The sequence below is a fragment of the Furipterus horrens genome, unplaced genomic scaffold (assembly GCF_987537825.1).
Source record: "Furipterus horrens unplaced genomic scaffold, mFurHor1.1.pri manual_scaffold_5, whole genome shotgun sequence".
In the NCBI taxonomy this organism is placed as follows: domain Eukaryota; kingdom Metazoa; phylum Chordata; class Mammalia; order Chiroptera; family Furipteridae; genus Furipterus; species Furipterus horrens.
Genome location: NW_028327175.1, coordinates 186,337,164 through 186,358,869, shown reverse-complemented (window position 1 = coordinate 186,358,869; position 21,706 = coordinate 186,337,164). Strand labels below are relative to the sequence as shown.

Below are 21,706 nucleotides of genomic sequence, written 5' to 3'. Positions count from 1 at the left end.
GCCAGGCTAGAAGACTGTAACCAGGTGAAATCAAGGAATACCCAGGGTCTGCCTTGTCACAGAACTTCTTCCTCAGGAGAAGGTTGTCCCCGGCATGAGTTAATAGGGTGTCTCTGGAAGATAATTTAGCTGAATCACTCCATATCACTGGATAAATCATTTACCATAAATATATGCTTGCTGCAATGCTATATTTAGATGGTAGGGTCAGTTAAATTTTTTACCTTGTTTTTCTCTCTTTTTCTTTCTTTCTTTCTTTCTTTCTTTCTTTCTTTCTTTCTTTCTTTCTTTCTTTCTTCCGTCTTCCTTTCTTTCCCCTTTTCTTTTACCTTTTATAAGCCTCTCATCAGCTCTCTGGGTTTAGTTTTGTTTTCATTTTAACCCAATTTACAGCTGAAAAAATAATTGGTTGTCGAGTAATTATTGTGCATTGAAAAATATCCCTCGTCGGCAGCCGTCGGTCTCGAGAGACGATGGTGTAGCTTCTTAAGAGTCTATCTGCACCGCCGAGAATGGTTGTGCAGTCCGACTCGGGAGTGACACGGTATCTGTCTCCTCCCGTGTTGAATCGACATCTTGCGATGACGCTGGAGTGTCCTCTCCAGTGAAGCTGAAGCTACAGAGCCTGGGCAGGGTGATATGGAGGGTCTGCTGTTGCCCATGCAGCAGACCCCCCCTCTCTTCGCAGCTGAAGGATCCAAGGGAAAGACGGAGTCAATACAGCTTGGCTTCAGGTGCGCCGCAGGAGTTGCCGGTGTTGACTACAACGTCAAACCGCCTTAGGGACTCCAGCTCCGGATTTTCTGTCGGGGTTTACTCCCTTAGCCTTTCCCCTGAAGAGGTATGCCGCAAGGCAGCGGAGGTTTTTTGAAAAATATAGATTCACTTAAAACCTATAGTACATAAAAGTCTGTGACATTAGGCTAAGCATGTGACAATATTGGATTCACTACTTGGAAATTCTTCTCTAGAGTTGGCTGTCCTTAAATCTTATTGGCATGGAGCTAGGCTTAAGGGCCAGGCTTAGACTATAAGTAGCAATTGCATCAATAGCAATTCTGTTTCTATTAACACCTATTAAAAGAAAAAGCACCATGGGGTACAGGGTGTGAAGAGCTCTAGTCAATCAGAAAGTACAAGAGCAATAAAGTGGTAAAGGTCTAATTTATTTATCCAACCCATGTCCGTCATGCCTTCTACATCTTGGGCAGTGTCCTAAACTAGGAGATACAAGGATGTGTGACACAGCACTCTCCCTCCTCAAGGAGGTCACAGACCAGGTGTGAATACAAACACATGTGTGCAGAAGGTATAGATGCGACAGGGAAAAAAGAGTGAGGATGGGAATATAACCACACCTAAGGAAATTGGAGAAGTTTTCTGGGAAAAAGAGACCTTGGAACTCAGATGGAAAAGAAGAATAATGAAGATTGAGAGGCCACCAAGTTTGAATATATATGGAACAAAATCTTCTTGCACTGTAGTTTAGAAGTAACTTCAGAAGGAATAGATATTATTTAATGCTACTTCATAACCAGTGCCTTATGATTTTTACTTTTTAAAGCACATCATGTCATTTTCTTATTTGATTATTGTGGTAACAGGCTTATTATTTCCACTTTCTAGATGAAGGACATTAAGTTCAGAGAGGCAGTGATTCACTAGCAGCAAAGCTAACATTACAACTCTGATAGACTTGGCCCCAGTCTTGTGTTCCTTCCTTCATAGTATAATGTCTCCCATTAATGACACTACTTTTCATGATAAGACAGAGATAATGATGATAACGATGATAATGATGATGAGTTGCATTCAAAGTATTCCATGTCTGACATTTTTGTTTTTATTTCTGAAAAAGTATTCTTTTCTTTATGCCCAAACATAAATAAAAGGTCATGTTTTATAATCTAGAGAAAATAAATTGTTCTTCCAATTTTTCCCTAGGCTTTTTTCTTCCCAGCTAACAAATATTTTTCAATGCTGTTTTCTTAACTGTAAATAATGTTACAAGAGAGTATTCAACCAAAACAATTATAATTGGCTACAAACATAACCCATAACCTTATTTCAACTGCATTGTTAAAAGAGTTAATTGGACCTGCACAGACAGCCACCAGCTAAAAATATTGTCGTATGCAAATAGTGAATCCAATTTTCTCCATAAACATCCCTCTGCAAAAGTGGCATATGTAACAGGGGAAGGAGTGAGGATTCTGAAATGTGAGTCCCAAAGTTTAGCCATTTATCCATTTGGTTCTAAATAGGTAATTCTTTCAATTCAGGAAGAAGAAAAAGAAAGAGAGTGAGAGCAAGCTAGAGATAGAAAATATATATCTATATCTCTGTTTTGTCTATATCTTATCAAGTGAAACAGGTAAACAATAAATTTACATTGCAGCAAATCTCAGCCCAAATCAGAGAACATCCTACCCCTCCCTCACCAACCCCCACCACTACCCCCCCGCCACTCCTCTGCCCAGACACCTAGTAAACATTGCACCTAACATCTACACGCATTGATCTGGGAGGAGATGTGGCGTCTTTTGTTCTGAGCACACCAGCATGTATTTTTCACTTTAAAGACTTAAACTCTAGTGCTCGCTTCGGCAGCACATATACTAAAATTGGAACGATACAGAGAAGATTAGCATGGCCCCTGCTCAAGGATGACACGCAAATTCGTGAAGGGTTCCATATTTTTGAGAAGGGGGATAAGTAAGGGAAGGGTTTAGTCAAAGAACCCGTATAAATGACTCATGGACATGGACAACGGGGAGGGATATGATCGCGGGAGAGGGGGTGGGTTGGGTGGGGGAGAGAAATTGGGAGAAAAGGGGACAACTGTAATTGAAAAACCAAAAATAAAAAAAATAAAAGTAAAAAAAGAATCAGAAAATGAAAATAAACACTGTGATAAATGGTAAAAAAAAAAAAAAACAAAACAAAACAAAAAAAACAAAACTTAAACTCTAGCAAAATCTTTTTTCTTCTTCCAGACCTTACTGACTTAGAAGTGTTGCTGTACAAATCAGTTGTTACTTATCAGAGGTGCTAGAAAGGCACCCTGTGGCTTGGATTTCTGGTGCCACTGCACTGGTATTGACACTACAACTTGGGCTGAATCAGGAAGCATTTTGAGCCTTACTGTGTTTACTTCTGAAAGGGAGTCATAATCATGTTCTTCTTTTACTAATGGGGTCATGCAGGGATGTGAATGAATTTTTAAAATGGAAAATGCACACAGATGTGCAAAAATATAAAATAAACTCAAGTATTAATAATGTGAACAAGTATAAAAGAGAAAATTTATCTCACTTCCAAAAACAAGTTGCTTTCAGTCTCTCTTAAAACATAAATTATGTTTTAACAATGAATTTGCAAATGGCAAATATTATGGTAAGTCCACTAAGACAGTTCTCGCCCTTGAATGTTTTCTGTCAGTTCTTTGTTAATTCAGATTCTAATTATTGTAGCTTTTAAATATACCTCATAAGCAGGGATGTCCCCAATTTGAATTGCTCATCATTTCAATTAGTACAAATTGGTGAGCTTCTTTGTGAGCTATTTTCATAATCTGAGTTGACAAGCCTCAGACTTGGAATATTTTTTCTAAAAAGAAAAAAGAATTTTTACCTGTAAATTTTATCAGCTACCTCTGCTTCTGAGATATTCCTTACATGAGAAAGAGGAGAAATAAAATACTGGTTTCTCACTCCAAACTCTCTGCTAGTGGAGCATTTTACAAATACTACGTGTTTGAGTTTATACCTTAACATATTATTCAGTAGTTATTAGCCCATTAATGTCTAAAGAAAGAGACCATGCCCCTGCCACTCATTTGTTCTGCTTCCTTTGAGGATCTTTAATGTTCTTTGTACAATTAATGTTAATCTTATCTTCCCCAAGTTTTTTCCTATTCATGTATTCTCATTACACTCAGCACTGTCGCATAAGCTACAGGAGGCAGAATAAAGGTAATTGTAGTCGTTAGTGAACCAATAATTTTCACTGTAAATAACAATGGTCTTCAATCAATGTGCCACAGGAATTTTTAAAACAGGCAATACCTGACTATTTAGTCAGGAGCACTGACCTCTTTTCATTTAGACTGTCAAATAAAAAAAAAAAAAAAAAAGCCAAAAGTCAACACAATAGCCATCCAATGTGAATGCCCCATGCTGAACCATAAATATATAGGTCATATAATAGAGTTGTATCTTATTGGTCATGTCGCATAATAAGATTGTAGCTAATAGGTTACTTCTTGGTACTAGACAGCCTTATACACAAGTAACTGATTTTTTTAAAAAGTCACATTGGATCAAAAAGGGAAGGTAATTCCTATTATTATTGTTTTTTTTTGTAAGTCAATCAAAATTATACCTATTTTTTGCCAGACAGGTAAAAATTGTAATATATTTTTCAGTGTACTGCAGAATTTTAGTAATTAGTTTACATGTGCCAGGAGATGAAAAAGGTTGAAAATCACTGCTGTGAAAGATTTATGGAGCTTACAGTCCAGGAAGGGAGATGAACCATAAGTTCAGAACAGTTAATAAGCAACACAAGGCAGTGTGTGATTACAGAAAACAATCTGTGAATCTAGTTGCCCATGTTATGGGAAGGAAGAAAAGAGAATATGATACTCAAAGAAGCCTTCTTGGAGAAGGTGAGGCATGACTTGAGCCTGGGAATGGGGTGACTAGTATATAAATAGAACAAAATCTGAGAAAAGCAATTTCTGACTGAGATTTCAAAGTGGGACTTAAGGGTCAAGCTATTGATGCCTTTGAATGAATGAGTATACTAGGCTACTTTTTATTATCTTTTGCTTTAAATAAAGCTAAATCCATAAATGTCAGTGATTGAGGCTTTTCCTGATGTATGTGCAGCATTCGGTTATGTTGTCTGATCTTTAATCCTTCTTATTTGGAATAGCAATCCACTTCTTAGAATACTCCTTCCTAGCTCAAGCTGTATATTTTTCTAAAAAAGAATTCCCCCCACCCTATATGTCTTTTTATCTATCTATCATCTATCTATCTATCTATCTATCTATCTATCTATCTATCTATCTATCTATCTATCTATCTGTCTATCTATCTACCTATCTATCTTCATACATACCTGTTGGCCATATTTGATTGTTTCAGGTGAGGACCTGGACCTAAGTTGAATAAATGAGTCACCTAGCCAAGATTTTTGAGCTTGGAACAAGGGGGATCATTAGGTCATTTTCTCCATTTTCATCTGTAAAATGTGAAACTCAAAAGCTCTCATCAATTGTGTATGTGGCCATGTGTAGAAATATCGTCTAATCAGGAGAGAAGGATAAGACTGACACAGAGACAAATGGGGATGTGTGTGTGGGAGGGGAAAAGAGAAAGAGAATGTGAGAAAGACAGAGATTACATTTAGCACTTGATGGTTCCGTTATTTCTAAGGTCGAACCAGTCTTGTTCTTAGCCTGTCAGGAAGATGATATTAGGAAGCCAGAACAGTAAGAGATAATTAGGTCATGAGGGTAGAGCCCTCATAAATAGACTTTGTGCCTTTATAAAACAGGCCCTACAGAGCTGCCTAGCCTTCTCTGCCACATGAGAATATGCGAAGCCTGCCCCTGGAAGAGGCCCCTCTCCCAATCATGCTGGCTTCTTGATCTTGGATTTATAGCCTCCACAACTATGAGAAATACATTTCTGTTGTTTATACAACTTTTCTGTTGGTATTTTATTATAGCAGCCCTCACAAACTAAGACAGCCCATGATTTGGAAACACCAAGCTCAGTCCATGCTTTTCCATATAGCACCAGCGGACAAGTGAAAGTAAGGTATCTTATCCTCTTCAAGGGGAATACAGCATGCCTTATAGCCCCCACTCACCAGCTTCTTAACCTGTTGTGTCTGTACAGGAAACAACCTATACAGCCATTCACAGCAACCTTCCAGAGTTTCTGGATCTTCAGCTGGCTGCAAGGACTATTTCGGTTTAATGATTTCCCTCTACTACCTAAACAACCTGTAATTTATTTGTTTCCAGCCAAAACATCCTAGGGTGCTCATCGGGAACACAGAACACCATACAGCAATGGACATGAGTGAAAAATAAGTGCAAAGAGCCAGTCCTATTTGCCTTTAGTCTTATGATTTGAGCAGGAAGCTAACTTGGTTCCTGAGTCATGAATACTTTTGACAGGTACACTAAGCTTGGACATCGAATAATGTTCTCAGAAAAATTGAAAATTGGTATGCACATATTACATTGCAGCACCAATAGAAAGTCATAATGCAAATAGAACACTCACAGCAGCAGTAGTTATTCCTAGTCAGGTCTGGTCAGGTCCTGTGCCCTCTGTAAGCAGAGAAAGCCCTCCCCAAGGCTCGGGAAAAGGCAGGGACATTATATTTTGTGTGTGGTGGAGAGGGGCTTCGTGGGGTAAATTCTTCAGCATAAGTTATTGCACCATTTGTAAATAATGTTTTACAAAGAAGAATGTAACTTAGCTTGTCACCTCCAGAACAGAAGAATCCATTTTATTTATAGAGGGGATACCTAGCAGGTTAACTGAATACGGAACTAAGAGAGAATGCCCTTACTAAGGACAGAAACTCCTCAGCAACAGATTTAAATATAATTAAGTCACCTTCATTGGGTGGCTAGAAGTTTGTGATTTATGAAGCCAACCAATTAATCAACCAGTTTATGTGACAGGCAGGTGGGAAGTATAGTTGAAGACATGATTCCTGCCTTCTGGAGAGTGTAGTTTCTTTCTGTCCTTAGAGTAGTTGGTTAGATCTTCATTTGCATTTATTCAGATTATGGTAATAGCTTTTCAAAATCTCTGATCTTAATGTTTTCCCCCCTGAGCTCTGTGGCCAGAGTTGCTTCACTCAGTGATGAGAGGCATTGTGTAACTATACAGTGAGACTCTTAGTTCAAATCCTGGCTCTGTCACTCTCCAAGTACGTAGGTTAGTGTCTGAAAATAGTCATTTTACGTATTTTGTTCTGCTTTCTCATTATTCAAAGCAGGAGGGTAAGTCCAGTACCAGATACAGAGCAGAAGTTCTAGTACCTTCTAGCTGATTTTTAATACATTGGCTTACCCTCCTCCAATACTTTGTGTAATTAGTAATTTTAAAATGTACTAAATGATTTATTACAACAATATCAGCAAAGGCATCAGTCTCTTGCTTCACTCTCCCCCATTTTCCATCAAGCCTTCCATAAACAATTACTTTTTCTTTTGAGTCTGTCTCTTCAAACTGATTACCAAGTAGTTCCCTGAATTTTCCTTCCAATGTTCACACTGATTTATTCCTTTTGGATAAGAAAATTTCTTCTGCACACTAATGAGCCAGTCTTACTCTTTATACATTAATAATACTTTCTTCAAGGACAAAACATGTAGCTAATTAATCACTTCAGCATGTACCAAGACCTCTGCATCTGAGTTCACACATGCTTTCAGATGAGAGGTGGCAGAGTATCATGGTGAGAGACCCAGGCTCTAAGTTTAGAAAGACAACTCCATCCCTAGCATTTGCAAACGTTTTAGCCTTTTGAAATTGCAGAACTATTTAATTTTCATTTGTATAATGCCCGTAGTCATAGTGCCTACATCATAGATATTTTTTTCAGGGAAGTAAATAAGATAATGCTAATAAAGTACTTAGTCTAGTATATGATGTATGTAGTATATGATGCACACTTACATTTTATTAGTATAATAGAGGAGTAGAAGGAGCAGGAAAAGGAAGGGAAATAAGGGGAAGGGAAGAAAACACAAGTGCTAAGAACTATTAAGAAGTGTATAAGAAGCCCTGGTAGGATCTTGCACACTTAATTTTTAATAGGAGACTTTCTCTCTGCCATTGCAGTGGCCATTTACTTAGCTCACTGCTATTGTGCTGTATAAGTTGTCTTCTCTACCAGAAGGAAATTGCATCTGTCACTGCTAATTATACTAGTTAAATACCTTGATAGGTGGTAGGAGTAATTCACTGGGAGCAGTATCTACCACACCATGACATCATTGTGTGGGTGCAGGTAATGATAACTGCGTGACAAATTTAGTCACATGCAAATATATACACTGTGGCTCCTGGGACTACTGCCGAAATTAAACCCCAGGAAAATAACAGTACAGAAAATAAATAAGATGGATGTTTTCTGTAGCTATTTTAAAAATAGTTAATCTTCAGGGAGTACAATAGGAAAGTTCTGAATCAGGCTGATCATTAGGTAGATAAATATCATTAACTTCAGATACATTATAGATTTTCTTTTATCTTCAGGCACTTCTTCTTCTTTCAGGGTACTGTTAAGGCTATAAAGTACAAGACAGAGGCACCTGCCCTCTGTACCCAGATAATTTGTGGCCATGGTGGGTATACAATCTAGCTCACAGATAAGTGACAGCCAGGAATGGTTATGCAGCTACATTCTGCCTGGGGCTCCCAGAAAACTTCTGGTTAACACATCAAAGAGTTAGACATAGAAAATATCCTAATATCAAAGACATCCTGGCCTGTGAGTACATACCAGGTAGGAAAATCAAGGCTTGACTTCTGGTCAAGATAGAGGTATAGGTAAATGTGGCTTGGCTCCTAACACAACCACAGCAAAATTACAGCTAAACTACAGAATAACTATTACTCAGAACCATCAGAAAATCAAGCTGTATGGAAGTCTAAATGAAAGAAACCACATTCATGCAGATGGATACAGGGGTGGAGGGGCAGTGATGCAAAGAAGCAAAACAGGATGGGATATCTTAGGAGTGAGGGATCGCAGCCCCACATTAGCCCACCCAGCCAGGAAGATAAGTCTCCATAATTTCTGGCTGTAAAAACCAGTGGGAGTTGGGTCAGCAGAAGAAACTATGAGATTCTCAGATGTCTCCTCTTGGAGGGCCCTGCACATGGACTCACTCAGACTCACTCCCTCTGGGTTCCAGCACAGGGGCAGCACCATGAAGGGCACCAGTGGCATATAGGGAGGAACTGAAGTACATGGCATTAGGGCAAAAGCTGGGGTCGAGCTTCCTCCCAGCCAGAACTGCAGACAGTGGCCATTGTTCCTCTTCTGAGCCCTCTCCCATACAGAGCCACAGTGTGGTGGCACCCTGTCTGAGTCTCCATTAATCTGTCTCACATAGGTAGCCTCGTTCTTATGATTATCTAAGATTCTGCCCCATCCAACTTACAGGTCCACCCAAGCTGGTAACAGTGGCTTTTTCATATGAATGGCTAGGCTGGGTGCAGACTTCAAACCTTCCTAAATCTGCTCAAACAAGCAACAGCTGAACCCAGCCCCCATATCTCTTGCTGAATGGCCCCAGGCCCAGAGTTAGCAGCAGCTATCTGCAGATCAATTTATAGCTTATGTCAAGGGGCCCCAAACATAACACAGCTGGTAGCTGACCTTGGCCTCCATCACCCAGGAAACCCTAAAGCTTGTGCACCCAGCAGAGAGTTAAAGACCATGTCAGAGCACCACCACCCAACTACCTCCACAAGCCATGTAGGAAGGTGGTTGCTGGCCAGTGGTCACTGTCAGTCCTACCAGCTATCTGGCTTGGTAAATCCCTCTCATTGACCTGCCAACAGCAACCAAGGCTCAACTACAAGAGGAGCATGTACTCAGCTCACATGGAGAGCACACCTCAAGTACCCAGCTTGGTTGATAGAGGAAGCTGTGCCACTGGATCCTACAGGACACCTACTACATTAGGCCACACTACCAAGACATTAAAGCAGCTCACCCTAAAGCATAGAAACAAACACAAAGAGTTTGCAAAAATGAGGAGACAAAGACATATGGCCCAAATGAAAGAACAGATCAGAACTCCAGGAAAAGAACTAAATAAAATAAAGAGAAGCATCTATAAGGATGCTCAAGGAACTCAGTGGGTATTTCAATAGCATAAAAATAATGAAATCAGAAATGAATGAGGCATTAATTGAAATAAAGAACAATTTATAGGGAAACAACAGTAGGGTGGATGAAGCCAAGAATCAAATCAATTATTTGGAACATAAGGAAGCAAAAGACATCCAATCAGTACAGCAAGAAGAAAAAAGAATCCAAAAAAATTTAGGCTTGTGTAAAAAATTACCTAATTTGGTGAAGGAAATAGACATACAAGTCCAGGAATCATGGAGACCCCCAAACAAGATAGATGCAAAGAGGACCACACCAAGACACATGATCATTAAAATGCCAAAGGTTAAAGATAAAGAGAGAATCTTAAAAGTAGCAAAAAAAAAAAAAAAAAAGACAGATAATTACCTACAAAAGAGCTCCCATAAGACTGTCAGCTGATTTCTCAAAAGAAAATTTGCAGGCTAGAAGGGTTTGGGAAGAAGTATTCAAAGTGATGAAAAGCAAGGACCTACAACTGGATAATTCAGCAATGTTGTCATTTAGAATCAAAGGGAAGATAAAGTGCTTCCCAGACAAGATAAAGCTAAAGGAGTTCATCATTACTATGAACAATAAAATGGCAAGAAATACATAACTATCAACAATTAATTATAAAAAAAAAAAAAGCAAACAAACTAAGCAAACAAGCAGAACAGAAAAAGAATCACAGATATGGAGAACACTGGGATGGTGGCCAGTGGGGAGGGGGATCTTGGGGAATGGGGGAAAAGGTGAAAGGATAAAGAAGCACAATTGGTAGTTACAGAATAGGCAGGGGGATGTTAAGAGCAAGCATAGGAAATGGAGCTGCCAAAGAACATATATGCATGCATGACCCATGGACACAACCAAAGGAGGGGGGATTGCTAGAGAGAGTGGGTATTGTTGGGTAGAGGGGAACAAAGGGGGAAAATTGGGACAGCTGTAATAGCATAATCAATAAAATAAGAGAGAATCAAGGCTTTATACAGGTGAACAACTGCACAGCAGCTGCTAGCAGCTCACAAGGGTTTCAGCTCTAAACACAGAATCGATTTTCAACACATGAATGTTGAACTGATCTCAATTTTCTATAAAAGAATGTAACAACCAGGCTCACTCCACCACCCCTTCAACATATTCCTGGTCAAACACCAAGCCACAGTTTGGTGTTCTAGAAACAGTGGTTTCTTTTACAATAGCTGCAATAAAACTTATTTAGGAAAACAACCTGCTATGAATAAAAATATAAAGCCCTCTAGGGGTGATATTATAGTTTAACTCTTTCACCACATTTCCTTCTGGTAAAATTGGGCTACTGCATTACACCTGTCAGATTTGGAGGTACTACCTTGGCCAAAATCATCATGCTAACTTTTGGGGCCATTTTCATAATGAACTAATTAACTTTGGTTTTCATATCACACACATATATAGGCATATGAAGTATATACACACATATGTGTATGTGTATATATCATATGTGTATGTATGTGTGTATGTAAATATCCGTGAGAAAAGTAAAAATAGCATAAACAAAACACCAGATGAAGGCCAATTTTACAAGGGGGAACACCCCCCAAAACAGAATTTATTTCTAAAAAATTGTGATTGTGTATTTATCTTACATGTTTAAACTTTAGTCACCTTCAAAGTACTCTTTATTTGATGCAACACAACTATCAAGATGTTTTTCCACTGCTTGAAACAGTTTTCGAACTCATCGATTTTGATGCCTTGTAGCGCTTCTGCTGTTTTTTGTTTCACCTCTTCAACATCGGCAAAATATTTCCCTTTGTAGACTTTTTTCATCCAGGGAAATAACAACAAAAAGTCACTCAGGGTGAGATCTGGTGAAGAGGGAGGATGGGGCACAAGGGTCATGTCATTGTGGTCAAAAACTGCTGAACGCTCAGTATTGTATGGGCAGATACACTTGTAACTCACCCCTCATGAAATGGGCAAATATGTTGAAAGAGTTGGCAAAAAAAAATCATTGAAGCCAAACGCAGACTCTCACAACACCATCTGCTACCCTGACATAGATGGCTTCCTAGAACACTCACCTATAGGGGGAAACCTCTACTACAGGGGCCTGCCCTAAAGAACATAATTCCGGTTTTTTGGAGTCCCCCTTATATTTGGAACAGGTGTGTTTTTTAACCACAAGTGTATGTTTCTACATGATATTCAGATAATAATGCAGTAACCACTGCAGACAATCCATCTTAACACTACATCCATTCTAATTCCAGAAAGGGCAACTTTCCCTGAGGAACGTATATACTTTCTTTCAATAAATTTCTGTTATGAACATATGTCTTTCTGACATCACCAACACCAAAAGGTACTTATGAAAAATTACATTTGAACATGTGTCCTAGGGCACATGACACAGTTGTAGAATGGATTGGGGTTCAGATGTGTTTATTGATTGTTTTGTGCAGGGATTTTACATGTATTCTCATAATAACATCGCAATATAGTCCATTTCACAAATTAAGAGAGGAAGGTTCAAAGACATTATATAAATTGCCTGTGGATACATAGTTGGTGCGTTATACAGCAGGAATCCCCATGAGTTCTATATGTATTCAAAATTTTTGCATGCTCCATGGTTTCAAAATAAAAACAAAGAAGGAAGGTGCATGGTAATATCTTTATTATAGATGTCAAAGCAAAAGTCGCACTGGGAAAAATTAAACAAGCAAGGACAATTTTATCTGAGGCTACTGCAATAGTGAGGAGAGGCCAGGAACTCAAGTCCACTGAAACAAAACAACCAAACAAAAAACAACCAAACAAAAAGTGTGGTAAGAAGGGGGGGGGGGTGTTAAAGAAGTATAGCCATCCATGTTTGCTAGTTGGCTTCACCCGAAGGAAAATAAGCTTCCTCATATCGTCATGATGAAAGCAGTTTCACTACCTGGGACAAGGCATCACCCTGCTAAATCCCCCTTTCCCCAGGAAGTTAGGCACCTACCCTCCCACAGAACCTGAGAGATGGGGGCACTGTCTTACTTCCTGATGACATTTCAAAGGTAGGGCTCCCAGGTCCTTGAGGAAGACCTTCTTGGATTGTAGAGCTGGTGAGAGACTCTTAAAAAGAGTCAAAGAAAGGGTTATAATTACAGGTTTTCAAAGGGAAGTGCTTTAAGAAAAGGGAAGTCAGGAGTCTCGGGGCAGGAAGCATCCTCTTTCAAGTACAGTCAAGCTGAGCGTCCTGGGGAGCAGATCTGGTGAACAGAAACACATCTACACCGAACTTCTTGATCTTCCCATTTGCCTGTTGCGCTTTTCTCGGTCTCCTTAGTTTCTAATTGTGCTTACCTCTCAATCATCTCATCACTGGTGCAAATAGAAGTGCTTCCACAGCTCACTGGTTTTGCCTGTGGATGGTGGCACTCGTGCCCCAGTGGCCTTCCCTCTAGACACTGCTCCCTGTCTTGCATCTCCTAACACTGTCCCTTTCAGTGACTCCTCACATCCTCCAAGGCATATGGGTTGTCTGAAGAATATGTTGTTGTTATTGTGACCCTGTGATTATCTTTATATTTTCTATTGGTACATTTCATTGTCTTTTGCTATGGTGTTCACAGAATTAGAACTCAGATAAATCACGTGTGCTGTGTGCTTGGATGTACTGTTAGATATGCATCTTGCTTTCTTAACTGGAGACTTGTGATTAAAATGAAACAGCAACTTGGCAAAAGGAGGATACAGGCCATGCTTTCACCAGGTGTGTCTCTTCTCTTTCTCTCTCTCTCCCTCCACTTCCCTCTCTTCCTCCATCTCCCCCACCATCCAGTTCTCTGTCTCCCTCATTCTCTTTCTTCTTTCTGTACAGTTCCAAACTTTGGTCCACCTTGTCTGAATTCTTTCTGAGATCATACTGAACTCATAGAGACCTCGTACACGAGAGAAAGCAATGTACAAGCAGACTACCCTGAGCAGGCTGCAGCATTTGATGCACCACCCTGTTTTTACTAATCAAATAATCCCTCTGGGTAAATGCTGTTACCCTGAAAATATGATCTCCAGAAGATAGATTTTTGAAAAATGAGCATACTATAAGGCTATGAGCAGTGAAATGAGCATTAGATATAACAGAAAATTAGATGGGAGAGTAAACATGTCAACAACAGAGGAGCCTAGGTTGCCATCTACGAAGATAGCATTATCCATCCTAGTGCATTAAGCAGAAGTGCAAAGGCTGAAATATTCATGAAGAGGGTGGAGGCAGGGAAGCTGAGATACAACCTGAGCTCCAGTCTGATGATGGCTATGCTGTCAAGATAAAAGGAGAAGAAAAACTGCGTACAAACTAGGGCAAAAATCCATCTTCATTTTTTCCTGTTTGCTTTCTGTAACATTCACTTAAAAATGAGAATGTCAGAAAATAGAAATATAGACACACATGATTTCTATAAGATGTTGAAACTCTCTATAGACAGGAAGGCAGTAGGCTAAGTCTGTCTGAGATTTCTGTGTTTCAGAAATATTTAGATATATTTTTGTAAAAAAAAATAGTGGGGGTCCTATTGATGGTGGATTCAGTGAGAGAGGGAGTACAGCTTTGCTATCTGATGATATTGGTTCCTTGTGCATGTGTGAGAGCCAGGATTCAATTATAATCACTACACTAGATAACATTTTCCCCATAGAATGAAGGCAAATGAACCACTTCAGTCACACAAGATGTGTCAACAATACAGGAGGAAAGACTGGTAAAGGACCTGTAGAATGAAGCCCTTTGCTTACGAGAATCTCAGGACCCTCTGTTCTTTTACTGCTGCTAATACTCAGCTAAAGAAACTTGCTCTTCTTTTCCTTAGAATGCATTGCTAGAAAGTAAGCTGAGGAATTAGTGACTATATAGGAAATAATGAATATTAATTAAGTTTCTAACAAAACCAGAAAACAATACTGTAGAACTCTTTATTATGAAGATCTATGAAAAAGGGGACCAATGGGCTGAAGAATATAAATTGCCTGGAATGCTAAAAATGCTAGTTGAGCATTTACTTAATAAATGCATAGAAGACTTGCAGATGTTTGCTATTAGATGTACATTGCTCTTGCACTGTAAAATAAAACACCCACAGTAATCTTCACAAATTTTTATTCAACGACATAATTCAGTTCATCCATATTTTGATATAACAAATTATTGAAGCTTAAAATGAAACTCTGTCCAGTACTTATAGTCAAGATATTCAGTAATAAGATGAACTAGGGGGAAAAGAAACATTCAGCAAATAAATAAAGTAGGGGTCTGCTTACACCTCCTTTGTGAAAACTAATTCACTTTTTATATGCTGAGAATTAACTGTAAGAAAAGAACTTAAGGAATGTCCTAGTGTGAAATAAGGAGATACATAAAGTTAAAACAAATATACAAAGAGAAACCTTTAATGGTCACTAACATCTTAATTAGTAGAGACCATCACAGTGTTAACAAATTATTGCCCTTGATGAATAGAAGTGTGCCTAATGGCTTTGACCGTTATTTTTCTTTGCTGCATACTTGAGATAGTTATTGATCTCTGTGATACATATTTATGCTGCATTTGTCAGCATTAGTACAGCTAGAGGCTGGTGGGTGTTTACCTGTCCTTTCTATACTATATTCATGCAACTGCCCTTGTGAAGTACTATTTAGGAGCCTGTGGTTTTAGCTGACTTAGTTCATGGAAATAGGGGGAGAGGAGAAGAAATGAAAACACCGAGGGTGAGAATAAAACTAAACTTCATTCACTTCTGTTTTGCTAATGCTGAATCTAGAATGAGCCATGATAAAGGCATATTTACATAAATACAACATTGTCTGAATGGATTTTAGAGAATGACCCCCTTTTTTCAGAGCATGCATAGGGCTGAGATATGGTTCTAAGAAGCAAGAAAAGTAAAGAGGATGTAGATATTATTTGGCCTAAGCTGAGGCACTCATTACTCTCGACTCTCCAGGTGAAAACTGTGACCTCCAATGAGCTGCATCCAGATTCTGTAAGGTTAGTACGTATCTGTTTGAGCAAGCCAAGAGCAAAGCTGGTTTGGAAACACCAAGACTTCATTAATGATATATGCTCTGAAGTACAGTTCTAACAAAGAAGCAGTTTGTCAAACTTTCATTATTTTCTTTAAAAAATTGTTTTTGCATATGTTATTAAAAATCCATGAGTCCCCATTATCAGTTCTTGGGCATTGTTACTGTTCCTGGATCCTAGAGCATACAGAATAATTTTCTTACATGTTTCCTGCTGCACTTAGGGACCCCCTGGAAGTTTTTTCCAAACTCTTGGTGGATGTACAATGACTGACACAAAGAGAATGTGCTGAGTTTTAATAGCACCTAACAATTATTGAGCACTTAAGCGGGAACCTGTATTTAGCTTGTCACATATCCTATTGCCTTAGATTCTCATAACAATCTGTAAAATCTTAAGAATAAAAAATACATATGTATGCATGAAGGCATATACATGTGTGCATAGACATAGATACACAGATGCACACAATGTGCACATATGCATGTATAATGTGTACATGTGCATATACACATGTGTGTATAATACAATTACATAAAAACACATTCCAAAAATTCTAGGCCTTCCATCAGCTATTTTATTCTATATTTATTTCCCATATGTGCCCCTTAAATTTTATCTACTCCAAGGGAAATTATTCTTCTGTCAGCCTTACTGGAGACATATAGTACAAATTAATTCAATTCATAGTACCCCAGTGTGTAAGGCAAAAGCAAAAACAGGAGTTTTCAGGACTCACACTTTATCTTACATAAAAATATATATAGCTTATTATGTCTATCTGAATGATGCTAACTGAAGAATTTATTAAAATGGGGAAGTTTTGAGGGGGAGAAGAAAGGAAAGAGAGAGACAGACAGACAGACAAGTTTATGGATTATGCCACACAAAATGAAGGAAGAGAGCCCATAAGCTGAGTATACAAGGTATCCCCTTATGTACAGAAACATAGGCAGATACACATCATGCCACAATGTAAAAATTAATAATTATCATATTATTAGCTCTGTTTCCAGGCTAAATGGATAACTGACATGCTGTTGGGGGACTCAGCTTACTCCCTCAGTAGATTCCTATTATTTCTGCTTCTGAGGGTCACACACAAGTGAATAATTATTAAAAGAATGATATTCTTTACTTTTTTCTTCTAAAAATGCTTGACACCCTACATATGCAAAAAACACCTAAGAAAATGCCATATTAGATCCAGAAGTTATAATTAAAAAAAAATCACCTAAGAGCCCTGTCCACCATGATTCATAAAAACATGCAATAAGATGCTTTGAGAAGGATTGAAAGACAAGAAGAAAATATGTGCTGCCAGCAGGCACAATATTGCTGACATTTAAAACAATAATTAAACCCTAGAACTCAATCTATTCTGCATGTCAGAGAATAGGCTCTTTATTTGTTTAGGTTACTTGGTTAAGTTTTATGTTCCTCATGGAATAAGTTCAAGGGAATTAAAAGGAAAATGAACGTCTAGTGATTGTAGAAAGGCAAGTAACTGGTAGCTGACTTTTCCAACCAGACTTATTTATGCAACAAGTGGCTTCTCCTTTGTTTCATCAATATAGCTTTATTCCACTTTCAGAAGGCATTTAAAAATCCCAAATATAGCCAGCTTACAGTAATATGACCTTTGTCTCTGTGGCTGGGGAATGGTAAAATATGATGCTCCTCTAGCATCTGGCTGCACCAGAAAGTGAACAGATGCTTTGGGTATAAAAGAAAGAATGTGGGCGTGTACAACAATATGAACAAAATACATAACCAAAGTATTGGAATGTAACACATGGAATAAAATAAATATAATGAATCCATATTGATATATAAATTGTTTGTTAAATAAATAATGGTGAAGAAGAAATATCTTCCTTATATAAGAATTCAAAATAACGATGTAGAAAAATAAGGGAAATAGAAAATCACCATTAGAATAACCTTAGTAATACTTTCATAGGCAAGATCCTGTGAAGAGTGCAAAATCAGTGGGCAAAACTTTAAGAAAAAAAATAAGATTCTTGAAAAGACTAAAAGTATTTCTGATTGAATATTTATTAATGACTGTGGTAGCTTTACTTTCTGTCTATAAGTTATTTGATATTCCTCTCTCCAGGAAGTGGAAGTTAATTCCCTTTTCTTTGAGTGGGGGCTAGATTTAGTGACTTACTTCTCTCAAATATAATATGGAGAGAGGAAATATCTGAGAAACTATAGAGAAGGAAATAGGGCAGGCACCATCTTATCCAAGCAAAAAGTTAAGGTCTTCAGTAATAAGGTATAATGATATTATGTCAGAAAGACACAGTAGCTAACCAGGAAGAACTTCTAATGGCCAAAGTTGGAACGATATAAGCAACAAAATAACATAAAAATATATTTCTACATATATGACATAAACAATAAAAATATAAATACTTTATATAAAGAACAAATACATTTAATATATATCAATGATATGATGTGATTAGTAGAAGACTTCACTTCTGCGGTATTTTTTTTTTTTAATACCCATAACCCCAATCTAACCATGAGATCTATTTAGCCAAACCTACCCTGAGAGACACTCCACAAAATATCTGACTATTGCTCTGAAAACTTTTTAAGGTCATGAAAAACAAGAAAAACCTTAGAAATCATTACAAATTGGAGATTAGTAGACATGATATTAATGCAATGTGGTATCATGGATTGGATTTTAAAACATAGAAAGGACATTGTGAAGACACTTTTGGAATCCAATGGTATGAAGCTCAGTTAATAGTGTTATATCAATGTTATTTTTATTTTTATTTTTTTTATATTTTGGTAAGTGTACTATGGCTATAAAAGTAAGATATTAGCATCAAGGGAAGCTGGGTGAAAGATATACAGAAATTTTGTGCCCTATCTATGAAACTCTTCTATAAATCTGCAATGACTTAAAATAAAGTTGAAAAATGAAAGTTACCTCCAAATAAGATCTTTTAGAACTGTTTAGTCCTGCATATGGGTCCTGGACTCCAAACCCCTAGTCTAAAGGTGTTTTATTTATCAAAGATGTTCTATGTATATTTTTGAAAGTATAGCACTACATTTTATGATGTTAATTGAAGGTTTCTTTTAAAGTCTGAAAGTCCAAATAAGAGGTATATTGTGGCTCGCAAAATGTCTCCTCCACCTCTACCAATTGTGTACATGCACTTTTCTACTTACATGTTTGGGTGTGTGGTCACAGATGTTATGAACTCCACAGAAACACAGACATTCAAACTCCAGATTTTCAGATTAGAAATGTTTAGTGATTAAGCAGCCAAATCAATTAACTAATCAATTGAAAGTTATTAAGTGCATGTCTCTGTAAGTATTGCCAAAAAGAAATCAGAGCATGAGACAAAAATACTTAAGGCACAAGTAAATTCTGAGAGTGAGCAATTTATCCAGACTGATTGATAGTTTTTTCTGAGATAAGCAAATTCGAAAGTACATATATGTCCACCTCAAATATGCCTTCAACAAATACTGACTGTCTGACAATTAGCATCAGCTAGGAGTGCCTTAGGAAATATATATCCTCATAGAGCATATATTCTAGCTGGTATTGGGTCACATGGAAATGAAATAATAAACACCTGTTTTAATGTATGTATAAATTCAATCCAGATACTGAAAAAATGTTATGAAGAAAATAAGAGGAGCTCATGTGAAAAAGTATCCCATAGATTTATTGTTAGATTGAGTGGGCAGAGGAGATCTCTCTGAGGAGTCTGCTGCTTTAACTCATGGCTCAGCTTTGAATCTACTATGTCATGATGTTGGGGCTGGGACTCTGCAAACTGTGTATTTGGCTTGTCAGCTGTTTCTTATTAGACTCTTCCAATAAGTGGCACAAAGAAGAAGTCTGAGTATCTCTAGAAGGACAGACATACTCCTTCCTGTTTCTGTCAGCCTCATCTTGGTCAAAGATTCATGCCATGGTACTTAAGTTAATCCTAGTAGCAGCAGTTCATTCCAGAACACAATTTATACCCAAGGCTCTGATGAGCCTCTTTGCATCCCAATAAGAAGTCAGCACCAGCTGTCCAGTGCCATTCTCCAGAGGTCCCTATCCTAGCTCCTCGGTGCCCCACTTCCAAACCATGAGACACTAGTGCCAACCAAGCTGCACCCCCACCTCCTACCTATAAGTGCAAGACCGCCTAAGACTTTCAGATTTAACTATTCTAATTGACTCCTCCACCCCACCCCGGCCCCACTGTTGGTATTTTCAGTTCTCTGATACATGTTAACAAATAAATTTTTGGGTAGAATATGCAGTGTGTTTTTCACCGTCAACCAGATGATCCCCGATTTCCCGCTCATCTAACTCTAACCCTGGACTGAAGAATGGCAATGGGGAGACATTCAGAGAATAAATAATGAATCACTTTTAAAAAATTCACTATGTTTTAAAAAATAGCTGAAATTATAATCATTCACTATTAGATCATATCCACATATCTATACATAGAAATGTTTATCATTAAAATATTTTAGACACCCGTTTCTGGGAAGGTAGAGACATACTTCCTCTGTTCTTCCCACTAAGGACAGCTAAGGCACTGGAAACTATAAATAAAATAACCATATGAAGTGTCTGAAAGGTGGTAAGAAGGTATGGTACATTTCCTGGATTGACTTTTTGCTTCATATATCACATACTTGGAGCTGAAAAACTAGCAACTCAGAAATGTTAATGGATGCAGACTAAATAAAGCCCAACAAAATCAAGTGCTCTCCAGACAAAGGACCATGAAAGAGACAGCCCAGCAAATCTTTTAGTCACTAACCACTCTATTATAGCTAAACACCACAGAAAATATATGCTCCCACCCATCAGGCCAGCAAGGCTGAGTGGGGAGCTGAGACTTCAACTCACCAGGCTGTAATGAGGCTCCCCAATCCTAATGTCAGTGCGGTGTCAGAAAAAGCTGAATAGAGCTAGGATTCCCTGCCTTCTGGGTGACAGCAAACCCCTTTGCTTTTATGTTGTGGGTGAAACCACATGGGGAGCCTGAATTCCACACCTACTTGGAAGTAAAGAGGTGCCCCTTTCCTCCAGGCTAAGATGATGTCAGTGAGGCCTAGTAGAGAGTCAGCACTTTGACCGGTACTACATCCCAGTAGTAAGGCAGATAGGATATCAGTGGAGGCTAATGCGGAATAGAAACAAGGTATTCTTAACTCTTCCCAGGGAGGGTGATATTAGGAAGGAGCAAGTGGAAGCCAGACCTCCCACCCTACTAGGCAGTAATGGGGAGCCCACCAGACTCAGGTGTCAATGGAGGAAGAGTGGGGAATGTGGACTTCTACTCCCCTTGACAGTAATAAAGCAGGAACACCCCCCCCCACACACACACACACCTTCCCTTGCTGAAACAGGTCACAGGAAGCCCCAGGGCTTAGCACATTGTCAAGATCATAATCTGACTGATGGTTCCATTAATAAACAAATGAACATCAACAAAAACCTTCAGCTTGCAAATGGCACTTGACAGTTGCTTTTCAAATTCCTTATAAATATTTTCAATGGGAGAACATTAGACTTGTTGTGTTTAATGTAATTTGAGGCAGAAGAGTACAGCTCCAAATAAGGCAAACCCTACCTTATCTCTGCAGATTCAATTTTATCTCTAGCCGAATTCTTGCTTCTCTAGAGTAGGAATCACAGAGCCCTTGATCACTGTTGTATTTCCCTTGCTAGCGGAGGAACTGCTAAAATATTAGACATT

At 38.4% G+C, this 21,706-nt stretch overlaps 1 non-coding gene across 1 annotated transcript; it reads left to right on the top strand.

The window, feature by feature from the left end:
- The first annotated feature begins 2,594 nt into the window (after positions 1-2,594).
- Positions 2,595-2,701, top strand: LOC150010609 (U6 spliceosomal RNA). The gene has a single exon (XR_016511616.1). It is a non-coding gene; the product is annotated as a U6 spliceosomal RNA (small nuclear RNA).
- The last annotated feature ends 19,005 nt before the right edge of the window (positions 2,702-21,706 follow it).